At 41.0% G+C, this 17,292-nt stretch overlaps 1 protein-coding gene across 13 annotated transcripts in view; it reads right to left on the reverse strand.

The window, feature by feature from the left end:
• Positions 1 to 17,292, reverse strand: part of MECOM (MDS1 and EVI1 complex locus) — a 548,915-nt gene that overhangs the window by 179,290 nt on the left and 352,333 nt on the right. The window contains exon 1 of one of the 13 annotated variants that reach the window (XM_047729915.1): positions 2,606 to 2,711. The exons of the other annotated variants lie outside the window; for them this stretch is intronic. The gene's annotated coding sequence lies outside the window, so the exon portion shown is untranslated. Of the gene's footprint in view, positions 1 to 2,605; positions 2,712 to 17,292 lie in introns of those variants that run through there. 13 annotated transcript variants of the gene reach the window in all.

Here is a 17,292-nt window from a genome sequence, read left to right on the forward strand (position 1 = left end):
CTTTGAAAATTGTTAAAACTCTTTGGAAAGCAAGAAAAGAAATTTTATAATATGTATAAAAATATTACCATGTTTACACACTCTTTCTCTTTATAATTCCATTATTAGAAATTTTTCTTAAATACATATCAACAAGGAAAAGCTGTATTCATTAGTTTATTTGTTGTGGTATTACATTTCATAGCATAAAATTATAAATCATGGAAGAAACCAATAATAGGGGGAAAATAAATTATCATACATAAATAGATTAATATTTACAATTATAATAGCAATTATAAAGCTAATGCAGAAATACAGACCCACATTTATGGTAAAATATCAAGTGAGAAAATGTTGAAACTACAAGAAAGTTAATTAGGCAGAGCAAGATGAAGCTTGAGACAGAGAAATTGTTTTCCATTTTTAAATTTTTTTTAATGCTGTTTCTATGTTTTTAAAGCGATGACAAGAAGTTGAGTCCTTCTTGGCCACTTTCAAGTGCGAGGGACAATCCTCCCTGGCCTAAGCACCCTCTCCATGTAGACAGCGGTAGGGATTGGTGTCACTTCTCCAATGGGAGTCAGTCCCACGGGACGGCTATCCCCAAGTGCCCCTGGTTGCAAATTGCTTCCGGAGCATGCATCACACTGGTGCAGTCCAGGTGTGGCAATGACCCCCTCCTTCCCTGAGAACCACTCCCTCCACATCAAAGGACTGTTCCTGGCACAGTGCCCAGAGAGTATAGAACCCCAGCCCCGAGCACCGCCACATCTTCACAGGGTGAAGCCAAATTGTCCTTTTTAAGGGGACACAGTCTCAACATTAGGTAACTTCTTGTTGAAACATAAACATCCCAATGTCAAAGTAGTCATCACTAATTTACCAAGCCCTACAATTGCTTATCAAGAAGTCAGAGAGAAAAAGGCAGCTTTAACACTCCCGAGTTAGAACAACAACAACAACCAAAAAAGGCTTTCCAGGCTTATAATTTTTTAATGCCTGTGTTTTAAAATGAGATATTCATTGCTCTTTTAAAATGTCTCAAGGTAACATTTTTAGTTCTGCAACAGTGCTGCTAACATTCCAAGACCAGCTATCGTGCAACTGCCCATAAAAAAATTAACACTACCAAGGCCATTTTTTCTGTGCTGAAGCTCATGCCAATGAAAACTGCCCTATAGGCATAAACTTGATATTTCTGTTCACCACACATTAACCCAGAGTTCCTCGGGGTGTGACGCTCAGGTGACTTCTGTGATGCAGATTTCTAAAAATCTGGCTGGAAACCTGCATGATTGAACACCCCCACTCGTGGCAGGGTACAACCATTGATCTTCTCTGATTTTACCCAATCTGCTTTTAGTCTTGGAAGATTAACCCTTTGACAGTACAAATTCACATCGTTAAACAAAATGGGAGCCCCCCTCCCACCGCCCAGGCTTGTGAAAGTGCCTTAGTCCCCAGAGTAGGCCCCTGGGACTGCTGGAAGTCTGAAATGATGCATCACCGACAAGGAAAAGAAGAGTCTGAGGTAGGAGCTGAGGGTGAGACATATGCTCTGGAAGGAATAGAATCACAGACTCCTGGAGCTAAGGAAAACCTTAGTGACCACCTAGCATAGCCCTTTTCATGTAGCACACAGCTAGTTAGAGACAGGAAATCCTTCTGGCTTTCTTTCTACTGCCCCAGAATATTTTGGGGTGAGAGAAATAGGGGGAGAAGGAATCTGGCTATAGAGAATGATATCATTATATATTATTAAAGAACCATAACAGTAAAAGGAGGTAAGGTATTATGTGTCAAAAACATTCTGATAAGGTCTTACCCTATTTTTTTTTTAATTATCTCTGGATACTGAGGAGACCATCACCGAAGCTGGAGGTGGCTAGTGACTTCACAGTGAAAGTGTCAAGAAAGGGGAAAGAAATCATTTACACATCTGGCTGGCCCCCCATAACCTTGGAAAGTCAGTGGCTACATCTTTACTTCAGCATTCACTTTTGAACAACTTCTCTGTGTCTGGCAATGTAATTCCCCACACCCCATCCCTCACACTTTTCCAAGAGAGAGAAAAGGGTCATAGGGTGGGCACCAGGTGTGGGAGGTCAGCTCACCCTTCCTCACATCTGGCAAGGGCAGGAGGAGGGGAGGTAGAGAGGACTAAGGGAAGAGCAGGAGCCAGGGGCAGAGGAGAGCCACTGGACGAAGAGAAACATTTTACCCCATTAACTTCTGCTTGAAACATCTAGCCTGAGATGCAGGAATATGAAGAAAAGGGGGTAGCCAGCAGCAGAAGAGAAAAATTGCTTCAAAAAAAAAAAAAAAAACCCAAAAACAGAAACAAAAATGAGGTTGACTTAGTTGTGCTTCTGCTGTCCACGTGGTGTTTTAGATAAACATCTAGATAGTTATGAAAACACATTTTCCACATCATCCCTTTGCCACAAAGAAGGCATCTTTACAATTCAGAACATCTGTCCAAAAGGGAAGGTTTACAAAATATGCCGGACGATGCTGGACATCTGCCCCCACCTGCACATTCACAATCACAGAGAGAGATTTACAAGGGAATGTTTCAAAACGTTAAAACCACAGACGCTGTAGGTGTGCTCAACCAAATTACCTTTGTCTCCGGCGCTGAAGTTCTTATCCCAGAGAGTGAAATTCATCATGCTTCTACATAGAAACAAGCAAACTACATCAATGAAACATATAACCAGGAAGAGAAAAGGAATACAGCTCACACCATTAATACTAAAACTAGTCAATCATTATCTAGGCGTTATCAGTTATGTTTTCTGTGCATCCTGGTTGGCCTCTAAGTAAAGAGAAAGACTCTGCGCGCACAGCTTGAGAATGCTGCGGTCTCTCTATAGACTATTATCTCAGGCGGCGTGTGTGAAGAAGGGGTGGATAGGGCATGCAATCCGCGTGTTTACTGTTTCAACACTCTACCCACTTCTGGAGAATCATTGCTCATCCTAATCATTCAAAAGCCCCACAAGGGCAGCAGGAAGTTCCTGCTTACTGGCAATTTAGTCCTTGGAAGCCCCAGGAGGAAGATGGGCTTTGTCACGGAGTGCTAAATCATGGCTGTGTGGAAGCCACTAAGCCAGCCAGTTCCCAAAACCCGACAGGCAGGAAGGAAAGTGTCACGCCTCTCCAAAGTTTCATAAAGATGAGTGAGGATAAGTGCTAATTTTAGATGAGAGATACATGTTCAAAAAACATTATTTGTTTAAATCCAAGTAATTTTGACCACAAGAATTAGAAATCTAAGAAAGCTTTCTCTAAACTTTTATAACACACTTCATGAACTAAACACACATTCTTGTTTCACAGCATTACACCACTTTCCAAATGTAAGTTCTCAAAAACATCTACTAGCTGAAGTAGCATGATGGTCAGTTGAGCAGGGGAAAAAAACAAGAGTCTGGGGCAAAACAAACCTCGAGGACAAATAAACCGGGATTAAAAGCAGGCAAATTATATAATGGTTTCATTAATTAAATTAAATAATCCTAAATGGAGCCAAAGGGATAGATTTTCACATGCAAAGACCACATTAGAAATGTTGAAGATTTTCTAGATCTCAATGAATGTGATGTGATCTACAGCTGCACTGTCAAATGGGGTAGTCACTAGCCACGTCTGACTATTTCAGTTGAACATCATTAAAGTGAATCAAATTAAAAATTTTGTTTCTCACTTGCACTAGTCACATTCATTCATTCAAGTGTCCAACAGCTACTAGGACCAGGGGCTACAGAAATGCTACTGGACAGCCCAGATTGTAAAACATTCTCTTCACTGCAGAAAGTTCTGTTAGCTCAGATTCCAGAGTTCATAATGGACTTCAAAGTGAGCACAGATATACAATACGAGGTAAAATAAAAGGCCATGACTCCATAAAAGTGCGTAATAGGGAGTGGCATATTCAAACCATAAAAAACGTTTATTCTTGTTTTGGCCCAATCCTATTTAGGGAGAAAAACTTTCAGAAAACAGGAAGGGCAATACTGAGGCTAAGTAGCCAAGTTATAAGGAGAGCTCACACTGAAATCCTTCCTTCAACCTGAAAAGGTACAGATAAGAAGTATGTATAGTGTGTGTGTGCGTGTGTGTGTGCGTGTGTGCCCACAAACACCCTCTGAGGTACTCAGAGCATGACCTTACACAGAGAAGTGCTCGTTATAGGACCTGTCAAAGTGGTGTGGATGTCCCAGAATAGTGATATTAAGGTAAGTACTTAAAAAAAAAAAAAAAAAGCAGGAAGTCAAAACTAACTGGCACCATTCGATCCAACTTCACAGCAGATTGGTATAGGAAGGGGCATTCTTAAACAGAATAGAGCAACTAGACATTTTCTGTCTTTATGAGGGTAGATGTTTAAAGAAATTTCCACCACTGAAATTTACCTAGGAGTGCAATGGTTATCCAACTGTTGTCATTGGGTCTGTATTTGGAAGGTCTCCTGCTTCCAGTATTTAAATTATGCTATATCTTATGAGCAGAAGGGCTTGATAACATCCCAAGGTCATTCTCTGTGCTGGAACATTGATATCCTAGTAAATATCTCAGTTTTCCAGTGAAGCACAAACACCAATTTAAAAAACACTCTTTGGGGACGCCTGGGTGGCTCAGTGGGTTAAGCCGCTGCCTTCGGCTCAGGTCATGATCCCAGCATCCTGGGATCGAGTCCCACATTGGGCTCCTCGTTCTGTGGGGAGCCTGCTTCTCCCTCTGCCTCTGCCTGCCACTCTGTCTGCCTGTGCTCGCTCTCTCTCTCTCTCTAACAAATAAATAAATAAAATCTTTAAAAAAAAAACAAAACACTCTTTGATTTCACCCTCTTTTTTTTTTTTTTCCCCACTGCTTGCATGTGATAATGTATGTGTCCACACGTTCACACAGTTAGGGTAGTCACATGGTTCTAAGAGCTGTACAGAACTAAGGCTTCAGAAACTATATATTCAGAGTGAGGTACAGATTAAAATGCTTGCAATGCACAATACAAATTTTTAAAAGTATACTTCCCCCTAATTAGTACGCTTGTAATAAAAGGGCTGGCATTTATACACAGTGATTATGAAACTTCAAAACTAAACATTAATTATCCTATTGAATTGATTCTCTACTAACGCAATTTAAATTCCTTTTTTTTTTCTTTAGTGTGGACAACATCTTTGTCAAAATTAGAAAACACTCACTGGTGTATTTACTACTTGTGGATCCTCTGATACTTTTACTGCTAACTAAAATCCAATTATGTGAGAGTCAAAGTGACACTGAGTGTACAAAGCATTTTACAAACACAGTAACACTGAACACACTGCCCTTGTCTGCTATGACCACACATCCAGGATTTTATAGCAGGTGGTGTTTTAGAAGTGAGAGGGAAAACGATCAGACTGATTAGGGTATGTGCCTAAAAATTTCTAACCCATGTTTATTTCTAAAAAAATTAATCGTAATTATCCTAGTAATACATGAGTGCATTTTTCTTAGAAAGTCTTACACAGCATTATATGTAGGGTTAAAGACCCTCTAACCGCAACTCAGTTCACATCCCCTCCCCCTCCTCAGAGGCAACCACTGTTATCAGATGATATGTACTAAATCTCTTCATTCTTTTGCAACCGCTCGCACATATCCAAGAAAGCATTCATAGGGAGATTTGATACAGTATCCATAACAACAACTAAAAAAGTGGGATAAATAAATATCTAACAACTAGGAAATCACCAAACTGTGATTTAAAAGAATGTGGTAAGTCCATATTAAATAATGTGTAGTATCTGACGTGCTTGGAAAACACATGACACAGAGTGAGCACTGTATATATAGCATTTGCTATTACCAATATATTGGGGCATACCTATACACATTTCTATAACCAACATATTGAGTGAAAGACACAAACTGCATACCTATGGTATCAGCCAATTTATGTTACACACACACAGTGTCTCTCACATAGACAAACTGACACCACATATTTTTCTGGGAGTTCAGATTCCCTTTTCTCCATAAGACTTCCTCCTCTTTTTTAAGTCATTGAGGACACTTTCAAAACACCATGGAGTAACACAGGAAAGAGGTATGTACATCTGTCTGCCTCAGTGGTGTTCCGCTCCCCCTCATCTTAGCAGCTCCAAGGCTAGTTCACTTTGTCCTTGACTCTATAAGCAGACGGATGACAGCTTGTGATCCCAAAACAAAGACGTGGGTAGGAGAGAAGCCATGAACAAAACTGAATGAGCGTGAACCCAGCTCTGCCAGGTTCTCACTCCTCTGTTTCCATGAGGAAGCTTCTTGTCAGATAAATCTTAATTTATAGCAAAAGAAAGGAATTGTGCTCTACTGAGCAGAGGATCCGAGAGGCCAATTTTAGTCCCGCTCCATCAGTCTCCCAACTGGGCACAGAGCAAGGCCTTCAACCCCCCTGCCCAAAGGCTTTGGACATAGAATCTTTCATTATTCTTACTTTGCCTAATGGGAGTCCTTTCTCTACAATCATGCATGTCCTTTACAAATGAAGCTTCCTTTGAAGACAGGCAAGAGATCAGATGAAGCCGTTCAATATACATTACTTCTCTTTCCTCCTGGTTCACCATTCTCCACAACGACTAATTCTCAGAGGGCTCCCAGACGTGAACTCCGCTCCAACTACTAAATAAGACTGTAGCAGGGGAACTCGCATCACAAAACATTCTTCTTCACTTCCAACCAGGGTTTCTCCCACAGAGATGCCCCTGTACCATCTGCTTCAGCAAAATTCAAATCCATTCCATTAATCATGTCAGTCTCAGAGTTTCCTTTTCGAACCCTGAAGAAATCTTAATTATTCTCCTGGCTCTAAGTGTTTCTGAATGGACTGACTCGAGTTTCTCTTTGTGGAGAAGCATCACAGATGCTACACTTAGAAACACAGCACCAAGCACAGTTCCTGGAGCAAAGTAAACTCTCCAGAAACATTTGTTTAACATACGCCTTTACGAACATGATGTACAGGGATCTCGTTTGTGTGCCAATTTATATTTTTCACCAAGCTCTGTACCAGTGTGTACACAAATGCTCCATTATTTCTTGCTGTTTTTAAAGGGCTACATTAGGTGCCTGGGTGGCTCAACTGGTTAAGCATCTGGCTTCAGTTGAGGTCATGATCTCAGGGTCCCAGGATCGAGTCCTGCATCAGGTTTCTTGCTCAGCAGGGATCCTACTTCTCCCTCTCTTTCTGCCTGTTGCTCTGCCTCCTTGAGTGCTCGCTCTCTTTCTCTGTCAAATAAATTTAAAAATCTTTTTAAAAAATTAAAAATAAAGGACTACATTAGCCTTAAACCTCCTGATATTCCCTCAGCTACCATCTGGATTCTGTGCTCATCCTCAAGCAAGTCTTAATTTTGCCCAAAATCTCTGGTGATGTAGTCAGTCTGCACATTGGACAGGTACAGTTCCATGCATCAGGACTCAATCTTAAGTGCCTATTAAAGGATCCAATGTATTTTTAGTGCTTGTATGTAAATTTTAAACCACGGTATGCCAAATTAATGCAGTAAAAATTTATTAGACTTCCAAATTTTTTTTGAGAATTGTCAACATAGAAAATAAAGTTTTTAGGGCGCCTGGGTGGCTCAAAGGGTTAAAGCCTCTGCCTTGGGCTCAGGTCATAATCCCAGGGTCCTGGGATCAAGCTCAGCTCAGCAGGAAGCCTGCTTCCCTCCCTCTCTCTGCCTGCCTCTCTGCCTACTTGTGATCTCTCTCTGTCAAATAAATAAATAAAATCTTTTAAAAAAAAAGAAAATAAAGTTTTTGTATAATCTCAGAAACATTATTTCTAAGGGTTGTTTCCAAAGGTTCAATGGAAAGTTTTTTTAGGTTCATCCATACAATTATAAGATTGTTGATATTAATTCTCTTCTACTTTGTGGGGCGCCTGGGTGGCTCAGTGGGTTAAGCCGCTGCCTTCGGCTCAGGTCATGATCTCAGGGTCCTGGGATCGAGTCCCACATCGGGCTCTCTGCTCAGCAGGAAGCCTGCTTCCCTCTCTCTCTCTCTCTCTGCCTTCCTCTCCGTCTACTTGTGATCTCTCTCTGTCAAATAAATAAATAAAATCTTTAAAAAAAAAAAAAACTTTAATTCTCTTCTACTTTGATAACCCATATGCTAGAATAACAGATAACAAAATAAGTAAAAGAGGAAGCTGGGTGGCCAAGTAGAGCTGCATTTAAGCAGTCTCAGCCAGCCCCAACCAGCAGGCACAGTGAGGGCTCCTGATGAGGGACCAACTCACTCTCCCTTGCCTTAATCCACAGCTGTAGCATTCACTGGACCTTGAAACACAAGTCAAATATTGGCCATTGTCTGATTCTGTCCAGAGGTGTCAAGACACTTAAAAAACACTCAGTACTTTGAAAATACCGCATTCCAACCATGAACTATGCTGCAGTACTGGCCAGTTCCAACTCCTCTCAGGAGGGGGCCTCTGATATCCAGTCTTGAGTGGGCAGCATGAGTTCTTAACGAAAAGGTAGAAGAACAGTCTTCATGCCCAATATTTGATAGTACTGTGGATGAAATTAGATGGTGTGGTCAGTTCAGGGTTACTTGTGGTTCACCCAAGCATATTTCTAGCTTGATCTGCACTTTGGATTTCTAGGCATTTCCTCCAAATTGAGCAGGAGCTCTGCTTCCCTATGCCTCATCCACCACCATAATAATCAGGACCTCCGCCACCTAGCGTAGGGCTGGGACCTGACCGCAATTCCCAATCTATCTTGTGGTTTGAGTCACGCCTCTGCCTTGTATTTAGAATCAAGGGTCTTATTCCTTGGCTGGAACATTGGAATTTGCTGGGTAAATTTCTTCAGTACCACTCTCCACTCCTTCCTCTCTCCACATATGAGAAGACCAGAGCAGGTTGCCTGTTAAATATTTGTTGAGTGGGGAAAAAGTGATACATGTGAGGGGAGGAGAGAAAATAGGTAAGTGGGTGGTGGTGGGAGAAGCTCAGAATGGGGAATTTGGGGAGCAGAAAGAAGAGAAAAGGAAGTAAAAGAAAGCCCTTTTGATTTCTAATAACAGAAAGACTAGAGAATGCCATTCTGACAAATTGAAGATATTTTACATTTGTGTATGTACATGAATATGTGTTTGTGGGTGTGAAAATACAACTGTATACACATATAGTTGTGTTCCATAATAACATCATCAAAGATAATGCTATTTAGTTACTATCTACTTATTCAGTATATCTTATAAATCTACTCAATATTCATCTATACTTTAATTAGCAATAAGGTTGCCTGATGATGCTATTTTGTTTCTTTTGTTTATCAAAATACAATACTGATGTTCTAACAGAACAAGCTTACCCTTTTGTTGGTTGTCATTTCTGTTGCTTGCCAAAAGGCAACAGCTCTGCTATTTTGTTTGCAGACCCAAAGACTAGTGTGTCATCATTGTTATGAATTAGTCGAGATTTTTTAAAGTGCCACCCCTTTAAAGTTCTTCCACAGAGATGTCTTTGAAATGAACAGTAGTCCCACAGATAGGGATTATAGAACAGAGGCAGAGGGGAGAAAGACAAATGGACCGGCTATCATTATCAGCCATAAGTCACCCAAACTATAACTCTTCCGAATGAAATAAAGTTGGCAAGAAGAGAGAAAAATATCTCTGGAACATGCCACAGAATAAGGCACAATCTAGAGCTAGAGCCATCTTTCTCTCTTATTCTAAACATGCCATTCACTGCTCAGGACCAGCTAACTAAACATTTGCTCTACAAGGCCTGCAATCTTCATGCATTTCCTTAATCCTAAAATGACTACACTGAACAATCTGTTGTGAAATCCAGGCAAATATCTGAGCCTAATTAATTCACTTTCTTGCAAGTTTTGAAACTATTCACCCATCTCACATATTAATCCCACATGACTGTGGTTGTATCAGGCATCCAGGGTATCCACTCAACAAATATTTATTGTGTGCTTATTATGTGCTGGTATCTTTCTCTTGTTCTCTTTCTCTTTCTCTCTCTCTCTCTCTCTCACACACACACACACACACACACACACACACATACACTTGCACGCACACAGATAGTTTAAGCCCCCATCACTCACTTGTAAGAAGTTTATAAACACAATTGTTTATAGATGTTTCTCAACCTTGAGAGAAGTTTCTAAACTGATGATTATGTAAAGAACTAGAACAGATTTAGAAATGAAATTCCATGGAAGCAAAGAGCAACCATACTACATTTGGGAAGTTTAAGATATTTGGAGTAGATGGGGCAGATCTTATGAGGATGGAAAGGGGTGTGGCCATGGAATAGGCCACGATAGGAGATAGAGATAAAAAGGGAAGGCACAGAGTGCAGGCCCTAATACTTGCTAAGCTCAGAAGGTGCAATCCATCCTTTTGGAAATTGAGCACCATGTGAGCTTTTAAAGTTGGCAATGGCATGATAACACTGTGTTTTAGACAGAAAGGACCAAGGGGAATGAGGGAAGCTGAGGGCAGGGAAGAGATGCTAACCAGAGTCTGGGTTGTTGTGATAGCCCAGCTGAAAAGCATGCTATTTCCAAAAGTTTTGCTCTGAGTATCCTAAACATACTACACCAAGCTGCCCAACAAGACCATCTTTAATCATATCACATAGGAACCAGTTATGATGCAGAATCTTGCTATTCAGAGTATGATTTGTGGATAAAAGCATTAACTTCAGCCAGGAACGTGTTAGAAATACAATCTCAGTCTCTATCCCAGAAGCACTGAATCAGAATCTGAATTTTAACAAGTTCCCAGGGAAAATGTATGCACATTACAGTCAAAGGAGTACTGATGTAAAGGAAACGTCTCTGGGCCTAGAAAGATCCAGGCCCTGGTCCTGTCACTTACTTCTTGAAATTTCCATTGTTTTCTCCATAAAATTAGGAAACATATATTGATTGGCTGTAAGTTAGATGTAATAACCAGTGTAAAAACTTTTGATGAACTCTGAAGTACAATACCCACTAGATGTAAGCTCATTTTATCATTGTGATCATCTTGTCTCAAAACAAAATCATACACTTTATTTATTTGTAACAAGAATTCTTTGAAACCTAAGTAGAGAAATGGTCAAAGGGACATGTTTGCAGAAAAAAACATCAGAACATTGGTCACCAGAGGTGCCTGGTCTGGAGTTGTTGTTGTTGTTATTATTATTAGCATATTATTTCTTTTGGACTATAAGCTATCCCTCCAAGCCTTGCATTTATTCACAAAACCTCTATCTTCCTCTCTATTGAAACAAATGAGAGGAGGAAGAATGGCTGTGTTAAGCACTGTTCATTCAAAAAGCCTAAGGAGCTCATCCTTACCATATTTTTTCCTGGTCAAATAACCATTATCTTTGAAAGTACATCCAAATTCCATCAACTAACTAGGTTTCTGGGGAGACATGTGGAGGTCGTTTAATGTAGCATACAAACCGATTTGTCTGTATCGTCCCACCTAGAAAGGAAATGACAGACCAGATGGTCTTCTTCAGGTTCCTTCAAGTGTTGGCTCCACAACTCCTTTTCTAAGCCCAGGCAGTAAGTGGCATGCACAGTTTCCCATAAGAATTGAGAAGAAAAGGGAAGAATGAGGGATGAAGGGAAAGATTATATATTATACAAAATAATTATTTTTATACAGTAAGAGAAAAAATAGCTTGCTTTCCATGAAAAAAAAAAAGGGTTATCTTGATTATAAAAATAATACTAGTGGTATAATAATAAAACAGAATAAAATTCAAATGTGGAAGAACCATATTCCAGCTCACTTCCATTTGGCTGTCTGAAACACCTAATCAATATTCTCATCTCCAGAATCTCTGGGTACAAGTTTACTGGGCTCCCTTTCTTTTTCTCACGGGCAATAAATTAATTTTACTATAAATGATCAAATAGTTTTTAAAATGCACTTACATGCAGATTCCTTAAAATTATCTACCTTGCTCACAATTCATTGAAAAAGGAAATGGCGGTAGATGGCGTAGTCACGTGGCCTCCCAACTGACACCTACAACCATTTCCTTTGTTCAAAATCAACTGTATTTTCTTTGTGGCAAATGACTTCTACTGATAGTTGGTAATACTAATATTTGTGTCATGTTATCAAAAACACTTCCTAAGAGTCACGGTCGCCGTGTTATCAATAATATATTTATCTGTTACATCAAAGTTTTGGTGTAATAAACTTATCACCATTTCCACTAGCTTCCCCCTAGCTCACTGCTGGCATAGACAAAAGGTGCTTTGTAAAGGGAGTCCCCCTGAGAAACAGTTCCTTCAGGTGCACACACCAGTGCCAGGTTCTGGGAGCAGATTCCTCGGTTGAATTCAGAGCTCCCCCACCAAGACTCCACTAGGGAAGAGACTTCCCTACTCCGAGAGTGATGCAATAAGGGAAGGTGAATGCGAGTTTGCCCATAAGGAGCTGCTTTATGTTGCCTTATTGCTCCCCGATATTATAATCGAGTATGTAACAGGCTTTCAGGAATCCCTAGGTCACATTCCGGCAGCCTCTTCTGAGGGCTTGGGAATCCTGAGAGTTTAGATTAGGACCACTGCTCACTCTGGGCAGGGATATGCACTATCCGAAAAAGTCTATTTTTGCCTCAGCTTAACCCTCGAGGTCTCCAAAGTTCCACACCCATGGAGGAGAAGGATTTTCCCAGGAGCCCTTCTCTCATCAACAATGAGGCTTCTCTCACAATCTGAAATCTCAAATGGTCCCTAAATCCCTATCCATCGATCAATCTATCTGCCTCATATCTGCTTCTTTACAAAACTTGCATTTGGTAGTTCTTATTATACAAACAAGTTTATTACTTCAATCTTACTATAAAAATAAGTCTTCTAAAAATACGCTCTTTCTAAAAATAAGGACACAGGGCCTCAGAGTTGACGGAACTTATCCAAAGTCCCACTGCTGGGACTGGAATGGGCCTCACACGAGTGAAACAGTGACAACAAAATTCTTAGTGTATAATCATATCATTTTTACATTAGCATTACTTTCATTTTCCTGAGTGTGTATATCAGACACCCCTACCATCACAGGTGTCAGGGTACTTCCCACCATCCCCGGCGGTGGCTACCCCTTGTAGGGGGTGGGAGAGGAGAGGCTGCCCTTCCTCACATGACCCACCATGTGGCCCTGTGGTGTAAAAGGAGTTTAGTCCCCAGCAGTGACTCTTTCATCGCGAGGAGAAATCTGACCCTTCTTTCAGATGTGTAGAAAGGGTGAAAAAAACCTCTCTTTTTCTTACCAAGTACCGGACTTAAATTCCTTCCCAACGAACCCCCACGGGCCCTTGGGAGGCTTCTGGGCCATTATGGAAAGTGTCTGTCGAGCCCCTTTGGTGCTGCAGCAGACAGTGCAGACACAAGGTAACAGTCACAGGCGAGCTGCAGACAAGCGGCAGGCCCTGCTTACGTGGCATTCTGACAGTGCCTTTTCAACACATGAACATTAGTTCTCGCGGCACAAATCCCATGGTCCCTATTAAATTTTCCGTATCCCACAGACCCCGCGCCACAGCCTTCGGCCCCACCCCGAAGAGCACTCTCTGCTCAAAGGATGCACACATTCTAGAAGGAGCTGACCTAAAATTGCATCATGTTTCCCACGCCAACAGGCTGCACAGTTGGATTTCCATGCTGTCGCGGACCGAACCCCAAACTTCCTTAATCCCAGTTTTTCTGCACAACTTCCACACAGTGCAGGAGTGGAGGAGAGGGAGGAAGGTTCGGGAGGAAAGGTGAAAGACGCTAAGCAAACCTCCACGCAAACAATACTGTTGAAAATCTTCTGATTGCTTAAGATAAGATGTACTCTCCCTTTCCTGAGAGTTTTATCTTTCTAGATAGGCTGCACAGTCCATAAGAAAGACTTAGCTGCGTGTTTTGGAGTTGGTTGTTACTTTCAAATAGCTTGTGCTGCGGTGTTTCCTTGGGGGAACACATTCCAATTTCTTAATGGGGTGTAATCAGTAACACGTTTGCTTCAGGACTTATAATGATGATGCTGTTAACTGCATTCACCAAAAATCCTTTAAAACAGCTGTTTTCAACCAACTTTCGCTGTGAATGTACTTTTGTGTGTTTAATGTACTTGGCAAGCCTTTTGAGAAAGCCCTTGCCTACCGTTTTATTTGTTTCCATTTATGAAAACATGCGTTCACTGCGAAAATCAGATGCATTTGTCAAGTTATCGAGGAACTCTCCTAGTCAACAGCAGCAGCTGGTGAACCATCTCCAGTGAAATCTGCTCTACAGAAACTTCCATGCATTTGTTTTGCCATAAAGTGGTTAGCAGCTCTTCTTCAGGCAAAAGCTGGAATGAGCGGATTTCTTGAATAACGTGTCCCAAAGTTGAGACACAGAGAGCGAGAGCGTGCACACGACCCAGTAGGGCCACCTGGACAAGGTTCAGAAGAAAAGTTTTCCACGAGGCAGCTTGCCCCTGCTACCTGGGAGATTCATACCCAAAGCTGTAGACCAAGCCCTATTGTCCCTACCATTTATCAGGCCACTGCTCTGAAATGCAAGAATTATCCTCGATTCAGAGCCTTGGTAAGAACCCCTTTCTGGCTTGTAACATTACCCAGCCAGGAAACAGGCAGCACCGCACAAATGGTTGCCTGAAGTCTGGTCTTTGTTTTCTGTCCTCCTCAGTTGGCAATGCTGGCTGCAAGGGAGCAGGCCAAAATAAAACCACCAACCATGATGCTGCATAAAAGCAGAAGACGTTTCCTTACCACTTTATGCCCACTAAACCCCCAAAGGAGATAGGATTGTTGCTATCTTGTCATCGTATTAGCTTATGTTGCTATAGCTCCTGATGGCAGTCAGGACATGGGATTAAAAAGCAAGCAAACAAACAACAGATTTGTTGTCACAAGCATTTGTCCACCACCTGGTGAGTGCTGAGGGTGGGGGCGTGGGGTCCCCCAAGCTCCAGGGCCCTGAGGAGACCCATCAGCTGCTTTTCCCACTTTGCCTCCCTTATTCTAATCTCCTCATTTGAAATTCTTCCTGGATCCCTGATCCCTGGGAAGACAGATGCTCCAGAAAGCAGAGAAAGTCAGTCATTTGTTTGGCTTTGCCTCTCTTCCCTGAGTTGCAAATGGGAAACCTCACAACTTTTCTTGCACTCCGTATGATAGAGAATGACAGACTGGGTTCGGCCACAGGAATCCTATTTTCTGGGCCCTCAGAAGATAGAAAATATCACATTTCTGTTTCATTCGACCCTTTCACTCTCTCTGCCACGCCTCGCTGCCTTTACAAGTCACCATTTCACTGTGGCCACAAAGCTTACAGGGACTCTAACAGGTGAGGCCTCAAGCAAACACGGAACAGAGCCTGCCTGGAAAGCAGGCAGAGGACTGCCCGGCTTATCTGCTCCCTATCTCGCCATTTCTTACCACAAGGCCTGCTTGATGACAGCCAAGTTGTCCTGAGGCAACAGCTCAGTAATAAGATACACAACAAATAATGGGTTTTTTTTGCTGGAAAAATATATACTCAGGTAATTAAATTGTTAACATGATGGATGGCCTTATTTTATATTTGAATTCAAAGTGACTTTCTGTATCATTCAACTAAAATGGCCTGATGTTACAAAAAAGAACAACAACAACAAAAAGCAAAACATAACTCCAGAGAAATGGGAATATAGATTTTTGTTCATTTCTTTGAAAAACAAGCCTGGGTCCTTTTCGCTGTCCTGGGTTGTAATGTTTACCTAAAAGGCATGAAGCCGGCATTCAAATTGCATATTCATTATTTTCCATTCCTCATATCTATGTGCCACATTCCAAAAGGTGAGGCTGTGGAAAATTTGCTAATGGATATGCTTTATTTTATTCAGGAAGAGTAAGAACATATTAGGGAGAACTATTGTTCAGAAGGTTCCAGAAGCAAGACCTTAGTGTCTGAATTTAAAATGTTAATGGACATCCATTTTGCCCATGTGGAATCCCAAATGACAATATGTTTTGTGCCCAAGGCATGATTCTGACTAAATCAATAAACCACCCCAAGTTTGATAAAAGTTTTACAAAATATCCAGGACATTTAGAGTAATTGTTAACATCTGCTCATTATTCACAGTGTATGCAGGTTTAGACGCCAGATAAATATATTTATTCATCAGCAGCCAGCATGTCACTGCTACCTCAGTGGTGACATAAAACAGTAAGACATTAGAACCTGCCTTAGTCTTAGGTTCAGAGAATACAAGTGAACCATTGTGAAGAAAACAGAAAGTTCTGCTTTCTTCATGTTTTACGCTGAGAGAGAGAGAGAGAAACAGGAAAAGGGAAAGAGAGAGGGGAAGGAGAGAAAAAGAAGAAAGGGGCAAGTTTGGGTCAAAAAAAAATTTTTGGTAATTTACTTTCAACTGAAAACCTGGGAACATGCAGGATCACTGAGTAAATAAATCAACGGAAGCCTAAATCTTGGAGAAGTCATCTGAAGGCATCTATCATTGCTGCAACATGAAGAGCATTTCTCCTGTTTATTCTCCAAAATGCAATTCAATTTTGATTTCTTCTCTCATTTCACAATATGAGGAAGTTACATCTACTGCAGAAGGGTAAAATGGGCTTCTGAAAATAATATTGGAAAGATTCTATCAGAGTTGAATTAATTCTTAGAGAATATTCACCAACTTACAGCTGGCTTGTCCTCAGCCCAAACCAACCTCAGTTTCATCATTTAACAGAGCCACAAAAATATGAACCAAATCACATTTATACTTACTGGTATTCAATGAGGATGAGGAGGAATCTCAAGTGGGGTAATGAGGGATTTTATCACTGTTTCCTGTAACCTGGTGTATATGTGAGAGTGCGTGTGTTTTCCAAATGCCCTTCCAATAGTCTCAGTGACTTCTAGTGATGCTAATAGATCTCAAGTCAGGTGTTCCTTCAGTGTTAGAAACAGAGTTGATTATTAACTTTCAACTACCCTGCATTATCCTCAATCATGATTGTGTAAAATAGACCAAATAAAGTTGCCTCAAGGTTTACCTCTTTGGTGAGGGAACAAATCTGACAATATGCCATCAACTTTAACACAATCCACTAACATCAGACCTTAGAAAACGTGAACTTTGCCCATGAAAAGTGCAAATATCCCAGAGAAAAGGATTATAGTGGAAGAAAGTCACTGGCAAATATTGTTGCATTTTTCTGAAATAGAGGTCCGTAAACCTAGGAGCATGTTTGTGTACAGTGAATGTCACTTCTGTGCGTTTAGTAGAATT

The sequence above is a fragment of the Lutra lutra genome, chromosome 1 (genome assembly GCF_902655055.1).
Source record: "Lutra lutra chromosome 1, mLutLut1.2, whole genome shotgun sequence".
NCBI lineage: Eukaryota > Metazoa > Chordata > Mammalia > Carnivora > Mustelidae > Lutra > Lutra lutra.